The sequence below is a fragment of the Suricata suricatta genome, chromosome 8 (assembly GCF_006229205.1).
Source record: "Suricata suricatta isolate VVHF042 chromosome 8, meerkat_22Aug2017_6uvM2_HiC, whole genome shotgun sequence".
In the NCBI taxonomy this organism is placed as follows: domain Eukaryota; kingdom Metazoa; phylum Chordata; class Mammalia; order Carnivora; family Herpestidae; genus Suricata; species Suricata suricatta.
Genome location: NC_043707.1, coordinates 109,103,565 through 109,123,626, shown reverse-complemented (window position 1 = coordinate 109,123,626; position 20,062 = coordinate 109,103,565).

The window sequence follows — 20,062 nt, the reverse complement described above, 5'->3', positions numbered from 1 at the left end:
ATGGTGGGGGCCACACGGGGCAGGCATGGAGGCAGCTGTGGTGGCCGTGCAGGGGCTCACGTAGCTGGCAGAGCAAGGCCTGCACTCCCTGCTGACTCAGCAGAGCAGGCTGGGACTGATCCTCCTGGACTAACGTGTCTTCTCCCCAGGATTAGCTCACTCAGCTCTGGCTGGGAAAGGGGGAGGGAGGTGGCCTCTCCCATCTCCCGAGGCTTAGGGGCTCTTGGGGAAGCTGTGGACAGACGGTGAGGCCCCAGCAGGGGGCTAGCAACAGACCCTGTGTGTCCTTGACCTCATTCCCAATGGGCCCCCATTTGGCTGGCAGGAAGCCAGGCTCGACAAGCGCCAACGAATCTAACAGTCCTGTCCCTCCCCCAAAACCTACTCCACATGGCTGGTTCACCCTGTGTTCCAGTCCCAGCTCTGCTATGAGAAAGGCAGCACAGCCTGGGAGTGGGGAGAGTAAGCTCTGGAGTGAGACCAGCTAACCTGAATTTCCAGGTTCCCCCCATATTAACTATGTGATTCTGGGCAGTCACCTCCCCTCTCTGTGTCTCAGAGGCAATGGCTGCTGTGACATCAGATGCTTTAAGGCAGATGAAATGCTTGAAGAGTTGGCATGGAGTGGGCATTTGGTTTGTTTGCTGAAATTACATTAACTTGAGTAACTTTAAGAGACTCTTAAGCTAAGTCTGTTTTCTCACCAGCAAAACTTGGAATAATCCTTAATGTACACACTTGATTGACAATCGAAGGGGTTGTAATGGGGGAAAGATTCCATACCACATAGAACAGTAATTGCTACTGTCCTTGCTGTTGGTAGTACAAGGGGTGCCCCAGCATCCCTCTGGAGCAGGGGGCTCATGTCACGTAGGATTTCGGATCCCTGGAGCCATGCTGTCAAGGAGCCCCAGGTCCTGGTGCCAGTTTCTGCTGTCTCCTGACACTGGGCACAACTTTTCTCATGACGGGAGGATTTGAGAGAATCAGCAGCCCGATGTCTAACCTCTACTACCCTTTCCTCTGCCCCAACCCAGGACTCACACCAAGGGTGGGGTGGAGAAAGGAAGAGAAAGTTTTGGGACAGTCTTCCCATACTGAGGCTTTTGTAGAATCTTTTCTCATACCTTCATTCCTACCTCTCTCTTTCTCTTCCTTCCCTTCCTCATTCTCTCATTCATTCATTCATTTCTTCATTCCTTCCTTCCTTCCTCTACAAGGCATGCAAGTCTCAGGGTCTTGTCCCAGGGAGAATATAGTTTAGGTTTAAATCAGGGCTTTGGTAAATGACTCTGAGATGGAGTGGGAGAAGGAGAGAGGAAGAGAAAGCATCAAATGAAAATTAAACTTTTTTAATTAAGGAAAACTATCAATAGTGATGTTGTTTAGATAGCATACCATCAACACCTAAATAAAAGAATGACTGTATAACTTATTTATTTTCTCAACTCTAAAAGAGATAAAAATGTACACTCCCACAGATTATTTTATTCTGTTTGGACCTCGGGTGCATAGAGCTGGTTACTCATACTCCTCTCTGCTAATTTAATTTCCTCCCTTCCTCCCAGTTCTCTATTCTCATTCCTTACTCTCTTCCTCAATCCAGGAATCTACTACAATATGTTTTTTTTATTTAAGTAAGCTTTATGCCCAACTTGAGATTTGAAGTCATGACCCCAAGATCAAGAGTCGCATGCTTTACCACTGAGCTAGCCAGGCACCCCTCCAATATGACTTCTAAAAACATATGTACTTAAAATATGCTTGCTTTATAAAGTATGCAGTTTGAGGGGTTAAGTTAAAAAAAATAGTATTGCACTATAAATCTTTCTGGTCCTGCTCTTATTACTCAATGCCATGACTTTGAGGTCTGTCCACGTGGCTGGATGGAAATTATTCTGTTCCATCTTACTACTGTATAGTCTTCCATTACAAACATCCAGTGCTCCACGCATTCATTCCCCCACACGGTAGACACACCCCACCACAGCCTCACGGCACCACTGCAAACAATACATAGAAAGCCCTCAGTTCTGAGCCTGCCCAGAGCTCTCATTCAGCAAAGTCAGCTACAATTACTGACATGTCATTATTGCTTCTATCAGTGCTTTAGGCAACATCATTCCTATAATATTTAATAATCAGTTACACAGGGGCTTCTTGTTTTTACCTCATCATGATGTGGCACAATTTACTCCCTCACATACCGCTGATGTTCACTGTGATCCGTGTCCACACTATGGTATGTGTTGGGGAGGGGGAGGCGGTGTTGGGTGCCTGGCCATGTTTCCCTCTTTCCCTGTACAATGGGACAGCTGCATCTGAACCCCAGGGGCTCCCCATTCCTGTCTGGACAGCACTGTGATCCGTGTCCCCAGGACTGAAGAGATGAATGCCACAAGGCCCCATGTCCTCAAGGAGTTCACAGTCTAGGGAAATAGTTCAGTCGGGTCAGAGGTGGGACACAAAGTAGTTAGTGACCAATTCTACTGGTGGGGCCAGAAAAGGTTTTCCATGGGCAGAGCCTCTTGAGTAGGGTTTTAAAAGATGAACTTGCTAGGTGGATAGGGGAGGGGACAAAGAAGTGGGGAAAAGATGTTCCAAATAAAAGGAACACCATGCATAAAGGGTGAGAAGCAGGCGACACTGTGGCATGTTCAGGAAACATAATGATTGTGTTAAGGCTGAGGCAAAGAATATGAAAGGGAAGGGGGGAGAAACAAGAGCCAACGTTTGTTGGGTTCTTATTGTGTGCCAGGCACTGTTCTCAGTGGTCAAGGTACAGAACCTCTTTTAAGCCACGAAACAATGTAGCACTATACTACTACTATTCCCATTCTACAGGAAGGGAGGCAGAGGGCCAGAGAGGTCAGTCACTTGCCCGCAGTCACACAGTCTATAAATGGGATACCCAAGAACTGAAGTCAAATGCCTGGATTCATAATTACAATGCTAGGACTTCCGAAAGATGGGGAAGGTGAGGAGGTCAGGTGTGATTGCAGAAGACCTCACACGCCAGCCAAGCGACAAGGAAGAAGGCACAGAAGACTCCATAGGAGAGCCCAGGTGCCGTGACGTGAGTGTGCAAGATCATGAGAATGTGTGGGGGTGCAGGTGTGGCAAGTGTCATATATGGGTGTGTATGAATGTGTGTGTGCTTGAATATGCATGCATGGGTGTGCCTGAGTGCCTGTGAGTGTGCCAGGTCCACACCTGTGTGCCACAGTGCAGGTCCCATTCAGACAGAGAGAGAGAGAGAGAGAGAGAGAGAGAGTGTGTGTGTGTGTGTGTGTGTGTGTATGTGTGTGAAAGACTGATGTAGGTAAGCGTGGGAATCTCTGGCTGTGCACAGGCCTTTGCATGTGTCCTGCAGCTGTTAATGTGGGTCTTGGCGTTCCTGCCACTATTGGGCCCCAGGGAAGCTGTCAGAGCCCATCAGCCTGTCCTGGTGTGAAGGGCCTGGGCTCGGCCTCAGAAGCTGGATGGGTACACATCAAAGGCAGCCTGAGCCTCGTACCAGTGGGCTGGAATAATTTAATGAGGGTCCAGGGGGAGGCTGTGGCTGGTGAAGGGTAGGCGGGGGTGCCAGCTTGTGGCCAGGGCAGCTCCCAGGCTCCACAGCCAAGCATCTGTGGTTTGCATATGTGTTGGGGAGGGGGAGGCGGTGTTGGATGCCTGACCATGTTTCCCTCTTTCGCTGTATAATGGGAGAGTTGCATCTGAACCCCAGGGACTGCCCATTCCTGTCTGAACAGCAACCTAGTCCCCAGGTGTCCATGAAACTTCAGGAAAACTACAACACCAAGCCAAGCATTTTCATCTCTAAGGCCCTTCTGGCATTTCCATGAGATAGAACACTGAAGAATCATTCCTAGATCAACTATTCTAAACCCCTCATCTTACAGAGAACTCTGTGTGTGTGTGTGTGTGTGTGTGTGTGTGTGTGTGTGTATGGATGTCCTTTGTGGGGGCCTTGGGTCAGAGAGGAAAATGTGGGGGATCCAATATATTCAGTTTTTAATGTAAGATGTGGGTAGAAAAAGGAGGAATTGGGGTCAGGAGGAGGAGAGGGGGTGAGGATAAAGATTCTTGTGGACAGAGTGGCCCTTACCAGGAAATAGTTGTGATGGGAAAAGCAAAACATTATCCTTGTCTCCAGGGCCTTGGGCAACACACACAGCTCTACTCTGTCCAATGATCAATGGTGTGAGGGCCTTCTCCTAGGACGCTCTTGTGATAAATGTCCTTCTGTGGCAGGAACTTCCCTTGCGTCTTCTTAGGCCCATCACATGGCCAGGCTCAAACTCCTTAGCTCCATAGGCAAGGCTTCCTTCAAACTCTAAGATCTAGGTTTTAGACTTTAGGACCAAGGGCTGCAAATTCAGGGTCTACCATCTGAAGCCAGCCTACAAAGGAGTTGTTTTTTGTTGTTGTTGTTGTTGTTGTTGTTTTGTTTTGTTTTGTTTGCTGCCACAGGATCGACAAATATTCTTGAGCATAAATGCTTTGGACATGGTGTGGACTATGCGGTTAGACACAAGCCCCATTGGTTTCTTTTGCTCACATCCACCCATTTCATCATCTGCATTACCTACTTGGCACCTAAAAGCACTTGAATTTGGGATCGTAGAGCTTGTGCTCTTGGAGAGACAGGCTTGTGTATTTTCTGTGTCATAATCCAGCACATAGCAGGTACCCAGTAAATGTTTGATAAATGGCTGACTCCAATTTGCCTCATTTCTTGTAGTTCCAGCCTCCCCTCCAGCTCTTTACCTCAGCCTACACTTAAGCTGCTCTCTGTTCCCTGAAACACAATTTTTCCTCTGGAAAGCTTCTTGGTGAACTCTGACTCGTCATTCAAGACCCATCTCTGGTCCAACTTGGTAACTCTCTGCCCTGTGCTGTCCTCATGTCCATCCATCTCTGTGTTACAGTCTCCAACCCCTGCATTGTAAATGCTTGTTTGTTTTTGAGAGAGAGAGAGAGAGAGAGAGAGAGAGGGAACATGAGGGGTAGGGGCAGAGAGAGGGGGGACAGAGGATATGAAGTAGGCTCTGCTGACAGCAGAGAGCACAATGCAGGGATTAAATCCATGAACTGTGAGATCATGACCTGAGCAGAAGTTGAACGCTTTACCAACTGAGCCTCCCAGGCGCCCCTAACACCTGCATTGTAATTATTTGTTCATGTGTCTCCAGCTCAGAGCATCTGTTATAGAACTGTGGCAGCTGTCACTGTTTATGGGCTGGATTTTGAGATTAGTTTGTGTTTGATACACACATTGGGTTTCAGTCACTGAGGAAGACTTAAATGGACATCTCGAAGTGTCATTCTTAAGCTTGAGTCGGCTGGCTCACTAACTTTAGCAAATCCCATTAGCAGGTCTGGGTGTTTTGCTCTCAAATCCTGGCCACCAGATCCTCATCTTTGGTGAGTGTAGGAAGAGGCGTCATGACTCAAGTCTGGCCCTTGGAGGGCGGAGAGCCTTCTGTGTCCAGGCAGAAGACAAATACTAGCTCACAAGCTGGAACCAGTCCTGCCTCCAGCCTGGCCTGGCCGCTCCTGGCCCCATGACTCGGCACTTTCTGGGGCTACCTGCTGGGTCTGGCCAAGGCAAGTTGCCTGGGCCTGTGGGAACCTGCTGGCAATGCACACTTCCCTGGGGCTTTGGATTGTGATGCCAGGGCACACCCATGCAATGCCATGCATGTTCCAGGGATGCCCCTCCTAAAGACTCCCACCCAGGGTCCAGCCTTAGCTGTGTAGGGCTTCTGATCAGGGTCAACTGATCTCTTTTGCATTGGAATAGGGGGTACTTGTGATGTGAGAGTGAGAGAGCATGGGTGTGTATAAGTATGTAGGTGTGTGTAAATAAATGTGTCAGTGTCAGGATCATGTGAGAATGAATGTTCATGAATGTGTACTGTGTGCAACTATGTGTGTGTGCGCGTGCAATGAGTAGATGTGCAATGGCATGTGTGCAGACATACAAAACAAGTAGGTATATGTGTGAGGTGTGAATGAACATCCATGGGTGCAAGTATATGTTTGCATTTGTCGGCTTGTGTGTAAGAGTCTGTGGGTAAGCTGTGTGGCATGTGGATGTGTATACAGGTGACTCAGTGTGACAATGGACATGTGAATATGAGTCCTGATTCTGCTACCTCGTAAATGTCTTGAAAACTTAAAAATAAATCCATTCCCATCTCTCTTTCTGTAAAATGGAATGACATAGACAACGTGATCTCTTAAGTTGCCTTCTAGCTCTCATAGTCAATGATTGGCTTAGGGGTTGAGCACAAGTGTGAAAAGCTGTGTATTTTATGTGCCATAATCCAATGTGCAAGTGTGTGGATGTGTGAACATGTGTGTGTGCTTGTGCAATTGGTGGTACCAATTCCACACCTAATAGCTATGTGGTTTCACTTTAGCCCCTCCCTCTCTCTGGGACTCAGTTTCCTCAGCTGCAGATAGAGCTAATGAATGATTCCTACGAAACTATTCTGAGGACTAAGAAATATTGTTTGCCAAGTGCCGAGTTCAGGATCTGGCTCAGTTCCCTTTCTGAGAGGTATACGTGTGTGTGCATGTGCATATGTGGATATTCATGTGCACATGCTTGACTGTGCAGGTCGGCCCAGAGAGCGGGGTAATTGCCCTAGATCACTCCAGAAACTAGGGTTTCTGATTTCTGTCTGCTAGGTACACAGCCACCCAGGAGAGGTAGAACTGGGCAGCTACCCGCCTGGCCTCACATGGTCCTGAGGGCTCCCCACTGCCCAGACTGCCTGTCACATGGGTGTAATGGCCTGGAAAGGAGGATTGGTGTGGGCAGGAGACAGGCTCCCAAATCCGCTTAGTGGCCACCCCACCATCCAGCATATTAGAGACTAAAGAGATTCTTTTTCTTCTTAAAGGGTCAACTGCCAGCTTGGGATGGTGGCTGAACTGAGCATAAGTCTTTGAGGTATCAGAGTGGGGGTCAGGAATAGACAAGACCCTGCCCTCAGAGAGTTTCCAGCCCAAAGGAGGAGTCGGGCAGAGTCAGTGGCCTCCTGGAGTCTCTTCTCAGGGCAGGAAAAAGTGTTGGATCAGGGAAAAACGTTTTCTGGAAGGAAAGAGGCTTGAGGGCTTGGTAGAGGCCAGAGGAGATAAGGAGAGACATTCCAGGTGGGAAGATCAGAGCAGACAAAAGTGTGAGGTACAAATACATATAGTGCTCGCGCATGCATGTGTGTGTGCTTGTGTGTGTGGTGTATAGGGAGGACCAGGGGGAGGATGGTATAGGGCCCTTGGTGAATATCAAATCCTTCTTCTTTTTCGGTGAGGAAACTGAAGTTAGAGAAGGCAAGGGATGTGCCTCTGAACAGAGTGAGGCCATGACTGATTCCCAGCTTGAGTATGGGTCCGCTTCCAATTCCTGGGTTCTGAAGGGGGACGTCAAGCTAAGGTGCAGGGCCTTCTCTTGCTGGTCTCATAGAAGTCTCCATGAGCTGGGGCTGAGACTTAGCGGTGATGTCTGCCTTCAGGCCAATGGGAGGATCTGGGGCTCTATGATATGTTCCTGTCTAGAGGCCCCAAGCAAACCCAGAGCAGCTGATGACACCTATACCTGATCGACCAGGGCAGGTCCCGGTGCCAGATACCAGAGAAGATCCCCAGCTCTGGAACACAAGCACTGGCTGGCCTTCCAACAGCCATGCTAGAGAAAGCTCCAGCAAGCTGACCCAGAGAAGACCACACCCTGACTCTAACCACCCAGAAAAGATCCCAGCCCTTGTACCAGATGCATCTGGATAGGCTTCCACTGCAAACCTAGAACAGCCTGAGTAGATTCTGATAGCTCCATCCAGAGCCTCAGGAAAGATCCTAACATCCAGTTGAGAACATCCAAACTCTGAACACTCAGAGAAAATTCAACACCTGGACCAGAGTGCACCCGGACTGGCTTCCATCTCAGACTCAGATCCAGAACACTCTGATTGGATCCCTGCAACCTGACCCCTGAGCTGGTCCCAAGATGGAACAGACTCACACAGGCCTCCCCTCACCCCCATCCATTCTTGGTTGAGCTCATCCTGAGAGACCTACCAAAGGGGCAAGGCTTTTTCCAGGGAAATCTGTGGTCCTGAGTCAGGACGTGTGGGTTGGGGAGGGAGGCAGGAGGCCGGTTGCGGGAAGGGGCGAGGATTCATCTTGTCTGGTGGGCTTTTCAGTCTCCCGCCTGAGAGTAGGTGGAGTGGGAGGGGGAGGGCGGTGCGCGGCGGACCCCTCCAGCGGGGGTGGAAACTGGGCGTCCAGGAGGCCCTGCAGCTCCCGCGTCCGGGGCCCCTAAACCGCCCTCAGAGCGCGGGGCGCGGGGTGAGGAAATCTGGCGCCGGCCCTTGAAGCAGGCCCAAGTCGAGCGGGGGCGGGGTGACCGCTGGCACCGAGGCAGCGGAGCAACGTGACGGCGCAGCCGCGGCCTCGGGTCCCCACCGGGACAAGGCGGCCTCTGTGCAGACGCCGCTGATCCCTGCTCTCCGGCAGCAAATCCCTTCCAGCTGACAGCCCTCGCCGGCTGGGGCCGGGGGGCCTGGGAACCGGGAGCAGGGCTGTGGGCGAGGTGGGCACGGAGGAGAGGAGCCTTTGTGCCCGGGGGTGGTGGGGGTGGTGATGGTGGAGGTGGGGGCTGTGGAGACCGTCTGCTCCCAACAGGGTTATTTCACCCCTCAAGGTATCAAGGGGCATTCCATTTCCCAGATAGGGAACCTGAGGCTAAGAGAGGTTGAATCACTAGACCCAAGCCACATAGCTCATTTCCTAGTTAAATCCAGGGTTCCAAATGAGGCCTCATGATCATCTATCTATATCTATATCTATCTATATCTATATCTATATCTATATCTATATCTAGTGCTGAGGGCTAGGTGGCATTACGATCCCCATTCATAAGTGAGGGAGCTGAGGCTCAAAGCGCTGAAGCCACCTGGTCAAGGTTCTAAGACAGGCTGGGACTGGACCCCACCTCTGCCAACTTTGACCTGAAGCAACCTGGACATGGAGTCACACCTGCCACCAGGTGGTCATGGAGTATCCAGGGGCAGGCTCTGGCTAGGATGTAAGTCACTGGGTCCATCTGGTGAAGGAGTTGTGTTTCTGGGTTCCTGAGAACCAGGGAAGGTGTGGAGTTAATCTCTTGGAGGCAAGATGTGGGACTGGAGGGCTACAGTGAGGGAGACAGGTATGAGGGTGGAGGGGGAAGGTGGGCTGGAGAGGAGATTGGTGGGAAACGCACCAGGGAATGGTACAGGATGCCCCTCTGCTCTGCCTCTAACATCTGGGGACAAAGCTGGAATCCCAGAGGCTAGAGAGAGGGCCTTGCAGGGGGTGGTGCTCCACAGCCAGCCTCACCCAGGCCTCTGGGAACAGGGTGGGGATTGTCCAGTGAATTCTTTGGAATGAAAAAGTGGCGCCTTCTCAGTGCTGGGGGAGCCTGGCTGGCTCCTGGGTTTTGTCTAGTTCCTTCCCGCCTCCCAGGATTGGGGCAGCTCAGGTTTTTTTCTCCCCTTTCCTGACCAATGTTTGACCTAAACAGGCACCAGGGGCAGGGAGGGCTGCTGAGGGAGAGGGGGGGAGGATGACAGGGGCCTGGATGGGGGCTGGTGTCTGCTGAGTGTGCACGTGAGCCTCGGGGTGTGAATGCGGCTGTGTGTTTGTGCATAAGATGAATATCTCTGGATCACAGTCCTGTTTGTGTGTGCCTTTGCAAATGGGTCTACGTGCCTGGCAGTGTGGGTGTATCTGCACGTGTCATTTGTGTCTGGGCACCTTTGCCTCATCAGGATCTGCGTTATCTCTCTGGCCTGGAGTTTATGGCTGGACTGATAACTGACTCTCTGTGTGTGTCTGGGTCTCTGCCTCCCTCCCGCCCCAACAGAGCCCTGAATGCCACTTTGCTGCCTGAGTGTGCAGAGGAATGTGGGGGGCCAGGAGAGAGGGGAGTACATGCCCTGGGCTGCAGGCCTGCTGGTTATGGAAAACTACTGAAGGCCAGGCAGGCCAAGCTGCCAGGAGCCAGGTTCATTTGCCCTTCTAGACTCCTCCCACCCCTTTCTCCGTGGGGCTGAGGACCTGCTGAGATGGGTCCTCCATGGGGCCTCCCTCCCACCATCCTGCTCCCCAGATGGCTAGACAGGCCTCCGCCCCTCCGTGGGCCTCAGCATCCCTGGGGGAATGAGAGTGGGTGGGATTATATGTTCTTTGAAGTCTTTCCCAGTACTGACATTCTCTCCATTCTGTGAATGTTAAAGGGATTCAAAGAGAGCAATTTCACCTCCATTTCGGGGATCATGAGAACACAGGGCCTGCAGTGCTACAGCAAGGAGTGCTCCTAATGATGGTCTGGTCCTACCTCTCCACCTTATGGATGGGAAAAGTGGGGCCCAGAGCCAGGGGCCCGGATCCCCAGTTACCTTCCAGAAGGGGCATGACCAAGTTGTCAGGCCTCCTGCTTCCCAGTCACTGGCCTTTCCCCCATCACGGCTGCTTTCTGGCACAGCCTGCTCTGCCTGGAGGAAGAGGCATTTCAGAGCACTTTGGTAGAGGGCTTGAGCCAACAGGCACCAGGCAGTAAGAAGGCATGGGTCTAAGTGTAAAAGTAGCCAGTTGAGGCATACAGTCAGGAGAGCAGATGGGTACCCATTCGGCACAGTGGGTGATAGGGCTGGAAAGGTGTCCGAGCTCTATAGGAGGGTCCTCAGAGGCTGAGTGGAAGGGTGTGGACTTTATGCAATAGGTGTTTCTGGCAAAAAGGCAGGTTGCTCTCAGGGGGTAAGGAGGGGGGAGGGGGGGCACCTGAATGGTTCCGTTGGTTAAGCGTCTGATTCTTGATTTCAGCTCAGTTCTTGATCTCAGGGTCATGAGTTCAAGCCCACACTGGTCGTGAAGCCTACTTACAAAAAGAAAAAAAAAAAAAGGTCAGCAGAATCGTTAAGGACTGATGCTCTGTGGTCAGATCAGATTATCTGTATTTAATCCTAGTTTCAAGATTTTTGCAACTATAACTATATAACCCAAAGGGGTTACTTAAACTCTCTATACCTCACTTTTCTCATTTTTGAAATGGTGATAATAATAGTATTTCCCTCATACGGTTGTTGTGAGGAATACATGAATAAGTGAGAATATAGGTAAAGCCCTCAATGCCTGACACATAGTAAGGCTCAATACTGATGATGTAATCTGCATCTCAGTCTAGGCTGGAAAGAGCCAGTGGAAGCAAGGAGACCAGTGGGGAGCCCATGGATGCCATGTGGGTGAGAGGAATGAAGGTCTGTGTGATATCCACTGAGTGGGTAAGGGGAGGGGGCAGAGTGCTCCTGGGAGTTGCAGGAAGGTGAGCAGAACTCTCCCACTGAGTGGTTGTGGGGTGTGAGTGGGAGACAGACTGTGAGAATGGCTTTACCGGTCATGGGAGATGTCCTAGGGTCTGTGTTGGGGGTTGGCGAGGAGGGATGTATTCAAGAAGTATTTGTGAGGTGACCGACAAGGACCTGGGTTGTGGCAGGAGAGGGGATGGCAGTCTGGACTGAGCCCTCACGGGCAGACAACAGAGGAGGGCTGGTGAGCAGTAGGAGGGGCTGGAGGAGAGAAGGGGCTCAGCCCAGGAGTGTGGGGTGAGCCTCTACAGGACTTGTTATCAGGCTTGGAGCTCAGGAGCCAGGTCTGGGCTGGAGATGGGAGGAGGAGCCATTTGATAGGCCCATTGGGTGGACAAGGTCAACACGGCATGCTAGAGATAGAGGGAAGGGCCTTGGGAGCCAGGGGCCCCTTCTGAGAAGCAGAACCTTGAAGAAAAAGCAGCCAGAAGACTGAGGAAACCCCAGCCAGCCATGATCAGAAGGGGTCAGGGAAGAGTGTGTTTCAAGGAGGAAGGCACAACCATGATCCTTGCTGGGAAAACTGGGAAGGATTTGGAAAGAAGAGACAGAGCTAGAGAGAAAGTGCAGAGGCATGGCTTTTGGCCGTGAGGAGACCACCAGTGACCTCAGTAAAGTCCAGGCTGGAGAACGGGACAAAACCCAAGCTACGAGGAGGTGGAGGATTAATGGGTGGGAGTGGAGAGAGAGCTGGGGGTCCCATCTGCCTGGAAGCTATGCTGAGGTAATGAGGTAATGACAGGCGGCCGCCAGGCTGGAAGTTTCTAAGACTCAGGGTGAAGGGGGGACAGGAGTTATATTCCTTGCTTTTCAAGTGGAGAAACTGAGGTTTAGGAGTGTTCTGGGGCTTGTGCGAAGTAACAAGAAATTAATGTAGAAGATAGCCTGCGCTCTCTGACTCTTTATGTGGTGGTTTTTTTAAATACACACTTGAAATAGCATAACATACACACACATTGTAAAACATGCTTGTTGGATACATCTAGAAACGTGCGCACACACACACACACACACACACACACACACACACACAAGTACAAGGGAAAAATGTAAAAATCACCTATACTTCCACCACCCAGAGATAAGCATTTTCACCATTGTGTGTTATGACCTTCCTTTCTTTCTCTGCTGATATACATAAATATATCCTAGGATCATGTACCCACAGCTCTGCAGATCCCTTGTCTCATCTAGCAGTATGCTTTTCCATCATAATATATACTCCTTGAGAATATTTTTCTTTGTTCACAGCCGACTGAGGGAGACCCGACTCATAGACAGAATCCTATAGCAAGTGATCTAGAGCAGAGTAACGAGGCAGTATCTTTTCAGAGTGTCTGGGGCCATGGCCAGAATGCGGGGGGAAGGGTGTTGAGAGCCCAGTGGGCTGGCTCATTGGGTCCTGGATTAGTCATTGGTTCACTGTGTAGACTATTTGTCCTCTCTGGGCTTCAGAATCCCAGAATCTCAAATAAGTCTCTTAAGGCCGGCTGCCATCACTGTACAATGGTTGAGGGAGGAAGAGCCATAGAAAATGAAACTGCTGTTACCATCATACTTCTTCTGCAGGTCATTAAACTCCTTTGAGCCTCAGTTTCTTCATCTGAAAAATAGAATCATGTTTACCTACTCTGGCTGTAAGGACACTGGTGAGAATAAAATAAGATTAACTATTAAAATAACTGATATTTAGGCAATGTTTTGCTGTTAACCACATTTTTTCACTTACCATTCCAGTGACCCTGTGACGTAGGGACTATTTTTGTACCTGTTTTTTTTCAGCTGAGGAACCCATGACTTGGAGAGGTCCCTGTTACCAAAGCCTTGGATCTTTGTACTGCACTGTTCTGATGTGGGGCATGCAGGCCTGGCTGAGAAGGAGAAAGACCGGCCCCTTGCACCGTTGGTTTAGCTGCTGTTGGCCCGGGCACCGCTATCTGTGGGGAGTGGTCGCCCTCTGGTGTTGCAAATGTGACATGTCCGGACAGACGAGAACTAGCAATCTGCCTGTCTCAGAAGACAAGTGGGTAAGAGGAGCTCCCAATAAGCCCAACTCGTCCTTTCAGAGTTTGGGAGTTAAGGGAGAGTTAGTGCACATCTCACCGGACAGTTCACTAGGTGCAGACAGCACTGGGTAGAAACTTTGTAGAAAGAGATACGACACTTGGTTGTATTTTGGTGGTAGCACTTGGAAATACTGCTTTGATCCTTTTATCAGGTGACACAGAAATTTCCAGTTTTGACTAGGACCTTCAGAAAAGAGAGCTCTGCAGTTGATCCAGTCTGTGGTGCCAGCTGGCCTGCCACTCCAGCTATCTGACTAGCAGATATGATGGGGACCAAAGTGTGTCTTTGGAGAATGAAGACACTGGAGTCTTTGGTAAGCTCCAAGAGACGGTCTTGGGCAGAATTCTAGGTTTTATGTTTTTTAAGTTTATTGATTCTTTTTTTTAACAGACTATAAGAACATTTTTATTAAAATATTATAAAATATGGGACACCTGGGTGACTCAGTCAGTTAAGCGTCGACTTCAGCTCAGGTCTTGATCTCACAGTTCATGGGCTGGAGCCCTGCGTTGGGCTCTGTGCTGACATTTCAGAGCCTGGAGCCTGCTTCGGATTCTGTGTCTCCCTCTTTCTCTGCCTCTGCTCCACACTCTGTCTCTCTTTGGGCATCCAAGCTGCAGACTGAGCATCTCTCTCTCTCCTCACATCCATCCAGTCACCCAATTCTGCAAATTGAGCTTCCTTCATTTTTATCAAATGCCTCCTTTCCTTTCCATCTCGTTGCCGTTGCCTTGGTTCGGGCTCTCTCCATCTTTTTTTTTTTTAAATAGTTTATTACCAAGTTGGTTTCCATATAACACCCGGTGCTCTTACCCACAAGTGCCCCCCTCCATGGCCATCCCTCCCCTGCCCCTTCCCCCCTCCCTCCTTAGCCCTCAGTTTGTTCTCAGCATTCAAAAGTTTGAGAGACAAAGCATGAGCAGGGGAGGGGGAGAGAAAGAGCGATAGAGAGAGAGAATCCCAAACAGGCTCCGTGCTATCAGCATGGAACCCAATGCAGGGCTTGAACTCAAGAAACCGTGAGGTCATGACCTGAGCTGAAACCAAACATCAGATGCTTAACCAACTGAGCCACCCAGGTTCCCCCAGACTTCTAGATTTTAAAGCAGGGCCAGAGAAATACTCTTTATTTGAAAAATATCTCTGGGGCACCTGGTGGTGCTCTGTGGTGATGGCTTAGAGCTTGGATACTGTGGTGACAGCTCAGAGCCTGGCACTTGCTTCGGATTCTGTGTCTCCTTCTCTCTCTGCCCTTTTGCAGCTTGCACTCTGTCTTTCTCTCTCTAAAATAAATAAGCATTAAAAAAATAATAAAAGTTTAGAAAATAAAGAAAAGAAAAATATCTCCCGGTCTGCTTCTGAGCCTTGGTAGAGATCAGATGCCCAACCACATGACACCAAGTGACTTTGTGATCATAGCTGTCTATCATGAGCTGGTATTATTGGATCACTATAGATTCACTGAGTCATGAGGCTAATGGGCACAGCAGCAATGCACTGTATGATGAAAATAGTCATTCAAGAGTCATGAATAAGTTATAAGAACAAGTGTGTCAGACTCCCACATAATTTCCTCATGCAATTCACTCTATAGCTTCACCAAGCGGTCCCTATGACCAACTGATGGAGGCTGAACAGATTTGGGCTTGGTTCACAAATGGTTCAGTGTGGTTTGTTGCTGCTAGAGAGGACTATTTCTAAAGACAGACCCTGTTAGTGATGGTCCTGAGAGACAGGAGCGAAGAAAAAGGTCCCCAATGAGTAGAGCTAAAAGCAGTCCACTTGGTCATGGATTCCCTATTGAGGGAGAAATGGTCCAAGATACCTATACATATTGATTCCTGTTCTGTGATGAATGGCTCTGCCAATTGGCCAATGGCCAAAAAGAAACAAAGACTGAGAGTCTTGGGGAAGAGTTATGTTACTAGACTTATAGGAGTGGACACGAAGCATGCAGATCTGTGACTTATGTTATATGTCTAGAAGAGAGCAGTCACATAGGACACTTAAAAGCACATGCAACCTTAGCCTCTTGCCTTAGCCATCCTAGAACTTGCTCAGTGAGTCCAAAGATTATGGCCATGGTGGCATGGATGAAAATTCTGCATGGGCTCAACTACATTCACTCCCTGTCACTAAGGATGACTTAATGCTTGGCCTTCTAACATCAAAGAATGATGCACAAGTGAAGTAAGCCAGGCAGAGAAGGACAGAAACCATATGTTTGCACTCATAGGTCTAGCAGGAAAACAGGAGAGACCTAATGGAGAACCAGGGGGAACAGAGGAGGGAGAGAGAGTTGGGGAGAGAGAGGGATGCAGAACTTGAGAGACTATTGAAAGCTGAGAATGAACTGAGGGTTGGGGGGGAGGGGGGGGGAAGACAGGTGGTGGTGATGGTGGTGGGCACTTGAGGGGAAGAGCACTGGGTGTTGTATGGAAAACAATTTGACAATAAAATATTATGGGGAAAAAAAAAAAAAGAATGATGCACAGCCCTTGATATGGTACTGTTCTTCAGAGACACCTTACAGCAAGTAGCTGGCACACATTGGATGTCTTACACCTTGGATGAGGTAGCAATGTCTTCTTGCTAGAATTGATAATTTGATAGTTTTTTATCCTCTGACACATCACGTTTGATAGCACTATTATCTGAAGTCTTACAGAATGCCTGTTCATTGTCATGGCATATCTGACATATTGCCTTAAGTCAAGGGACCCCTTTTGTGTCAAAGAACATTAGACAATGGACTGATCACTACATGAGTCACTCATGCATCACTCATATGCAAGAAGTAGATATCTTCATATCGTAATAGTAGTCTGCCTGGTGTAACAGTGAAACAACTATGAGACTGACGCGCTGCCTACTGCCCTAAGGAGGCACCTACAGTGAAACAACTAAGTGCAAGCTCAGCTAAAGCACCAGCTTGAGAACAATATCTTACAGGTATTTGTGTGTGTGTGTGTGTGTGTGTGTGTGTGTGTGTGTGTTGTATATGTGCTGAATCAATGGCTGTGTCCCTAAATTGGTAGACTATCCAGGTCCACAAACAAAGGCATCGAATTGGGATTGGCTCTCTCATTATCAACCGTGGTGTGCTGCTTAAGAAATTTGTGCTTACCATTCCTACAAATACAGGCTCTATCAGGTGTCCTGGTTTCTGGTTATGGTAGGAAAACAGTAAATTTTTTTGTTGTCTTTGAAGCTATGACTCCTACTTAGTGATTTTAGTTTCCTCCTGGTGGTAGACCAGTGGTGAAAAAAGGAGATCCTGAATAGGCAGTGGTAATTGCTCTGATTCACATTAGGACTTAAGGTTGTTCCTACACAGTAGGGTAGGGAGCAGCATATCTGGATACCAAGAGATTCGTGGGGTATCTCTTGGTGCTTCAGTCCCTAGTGATAACCACGAATGGGCAATTACAATAACCATGGCCTGAAAAAGACACAGCAACTAAGGGCTAAGACTCACTGGGTATAAAGCTCTGGGTCACCTCTCATGGCAAGCACTTTAGACCAACTGAAGTGCTTGTTGAAAGTGAAAGAAATCCAGAGGCGCCTGGGTGACTCGGTTAAGGCTCAGGTCATGATCTCACGGTTTGTGAGTTTGAGCCCTGCATCAGGCTCTGTGCTGACAGCTCAGAGCCTGGAGCTTGCTTAGGATTCTGTGTCTCATTCTCTCTTTGCCCCTCCCCAACTTGTGCTCTGCCTCTCAAAGATAAATAAATGTAAAAAAAGTTTTTTTTAAATTTAAAACAGAAAGTGAAGGAAATCCAACATGGAGTGTGGAGGACAGTGATGACTAATATCAATTATAACCCAGAATCAGCCACAGGATGAGCCACAGCTCCAGCTGTGGGGACTGGATCTTGGGTTGCTAAGCCTATTTAAGTCATTGTAGGATATTGCAGCTGGCCATTATCCTGAAGCATTGAACTTGCACTTCTTCTGTTAGGTAAGAGAGCTTCTTGTTTTCATGTGTTGCAAATATCATAAGAGGGTGTGAATAGACATGAGTGATGTAAGATATGCACATAACCCCAACTTATGTGCCTTCCTACATTTGCTCATGTGCCCTTCTTAGGCCCTAACCACCAGTTCGATGGAGAGACTTGTCTCCTATTGCCACGCCTCCTCCTAACACTTCCAACTCTCTGGCCTCTTTTAGGCTTTCTCTTGCACTCTGTTCTATCACTTGATCTGTGGGAAGCCTGCCACTGCTGTGACACGAAGACAGTCAGGCAGCCCTATGGAGAGACCTAGGTGATGAGGAACCAAGGCCTCCTGCCAAAAGCCATATGAAAGCGCCACTGGAAGCCATCCTCCAGTCTCAGTCAAGCTTTCAAGTAACTGCAGCTTTCCTTGATGTCTTGACTACAACCCTGAGAGACTCTGAGACAGAGCCGCCAGTAAGAAGCCCCAGAATGTGTGACCCACAGAAACCGAGATAGTGTTTGTCATTTTAAGCCATAAAGTTTTGGTGTAACTTGTTTTGCAGCTGTGGATAACAAATACTTTATGATATCCCCAATGATTATTGATCTTGGTGTTAGTATTATTATTCCCGTCTGTAAAATGGCAATAATAATTTTATCTCACTCATAGAGCTGTTTATGATCATATTTAATGCTCAGAATGGTGCCAAGAACAGAGTAGGATTCAATAGATATTATTAGTAGTAGCGGTAGCAGTAGTAGGAGTAGGAGTAGTAGGAGTAGGAGTAGGAATAATCTCAAGATTCAAAGAGAATCTGATCAACTTGGCTTGGGTTATGTCCCCTCCTTTTGGGCAAGGAAGCACAGGGCACTTTGATTGAAAGTCCCACTGAGTCTATATTTATTCAAAGGAAATTAAGACTTTGCTGACAGATTAAGGGGCAATGGTTGCTAGGCAAGCTGAAGCAACATTACTACAGTGTGTGTACTTTTAAGGTTCCTTATACATAAAACCAAAATGCTTTCCAAAAATGTATCAATATCTGCTCTTGCCAGCAGCGGGACGCCTCCTTCTCATTCCACCTTTGCTAACATTGCTATTACCATGAAGAAAAAAAGAGCCAGTTTAATGGATGGAAAGTCATATCTTATTGTTACTTAAGTCTATACTTCTTTACTAGTGAAGTTGAACATGTTTCCATGTTTTAATGGCCAGTTGTATTACCTGTTTGGTAAATTAAGGAAAACTCACCTAAAAAGTGGAATTTAGAATTATTTTTATAGATTTATGGGAATTATGTATGTGCTAATGGTATCTAGGTATTTTCTGACATATACCACAAATATTTTCTCTGTGTGTACTAATTTTAAGACACGTTTTGCTGAAAAAGTTACATCTTTAACAAATGAAATGGATCAAGTTTTTAAAAAATATAATTTATTGTCAAATTGGTTTCCATACAACACCCAGTGCTCATCCCAACTCAATGCCCACCACCCACTTTCCCCTCTCCCACACCCACCATTAACCCTCAGTTCTCATTATTTGAGTCTCTTATGGTTTGCCTCCCTTCCTCTCTGTAACTTTTCCCCCATTCCCCTCCCCCATGGTCTTCTATTAAGTTTCTCAAGATCCACATAGGAGTTTTCGAAGTAAGTATCTTCTTATTCAACTGCTTTCTATGATTTTATTCCTCTTCTTTTGCTTTCACTCTGTTTATCTTTTTCTTTTATAGTTTATTGTCAAGTTGGTTTCCATGTAACACCCAGTGCTCTTCCCCACAAGTGCCCTCCTCCATCACCACCACCTCTTTTCCCCCTCCCCCTTCAGCCCTCAGTTTGTTTTCAGTATTCAAGAGTCTCTCATGATTTGTTTTCCTTCCTCTCCCTAACTCATTTCCCCCTCCTCCTTCTCCCCATGGTTCTCTGTTAAGTTTCTCCTGTTAGACTTATGAGTGAAAATATATGGTATTGCTATGCCCAAGAATTCAATATCTTCCCCAAAACCAGAAACCACTGGGGGAGACCAAGTCATGAAAGCAAAAGCAAAGGGCTTTATTATTATTACGGGTTTATAAGCTCGGGCTCACAGACTTCACCAACATAGTGGATCCATGCGGAGAGCCCTGAACATGGCGGGGTAGGGCTTTTATGAGTTTTGGGAAGGGGGAGTTACAGGAAGTGGTGACACAGGTATAGTGATCTAGTCATTACTATATGATACCATTGACAGCAGGTTTAACCATTCATTGATATTTTGGGTGGGAGCCAATCACAACATTTAGAGTATTGACCTATCACAGAGTGAGCCCAGGACCCTCATGTAGGGCGTGACTAGTCTTAAGCAATAGGTGATTATCTTATAGCCTCCATCTTTAGGCCCGCCCTTAGAAATGTTAAAGATGTTAGCTGGCCTTTCCTAATTGGGTGTTAAAAGGGTGGTCCCTCCTTCCTTGAGCAACGTGTACCCTTCTATTGTCTAATGTTCTGAGAAGCCGACACCTAGGCCTCCAAGGTCAGAGGGGAAACTTGAATGAGACCTGAGTCCTTACAGTATCTGTCCTTCTCTGCCTGACTTATTTCACTTAGCATGACACTCTGGAGATCCATTCATGTTGCCACAAATGGCCAAAT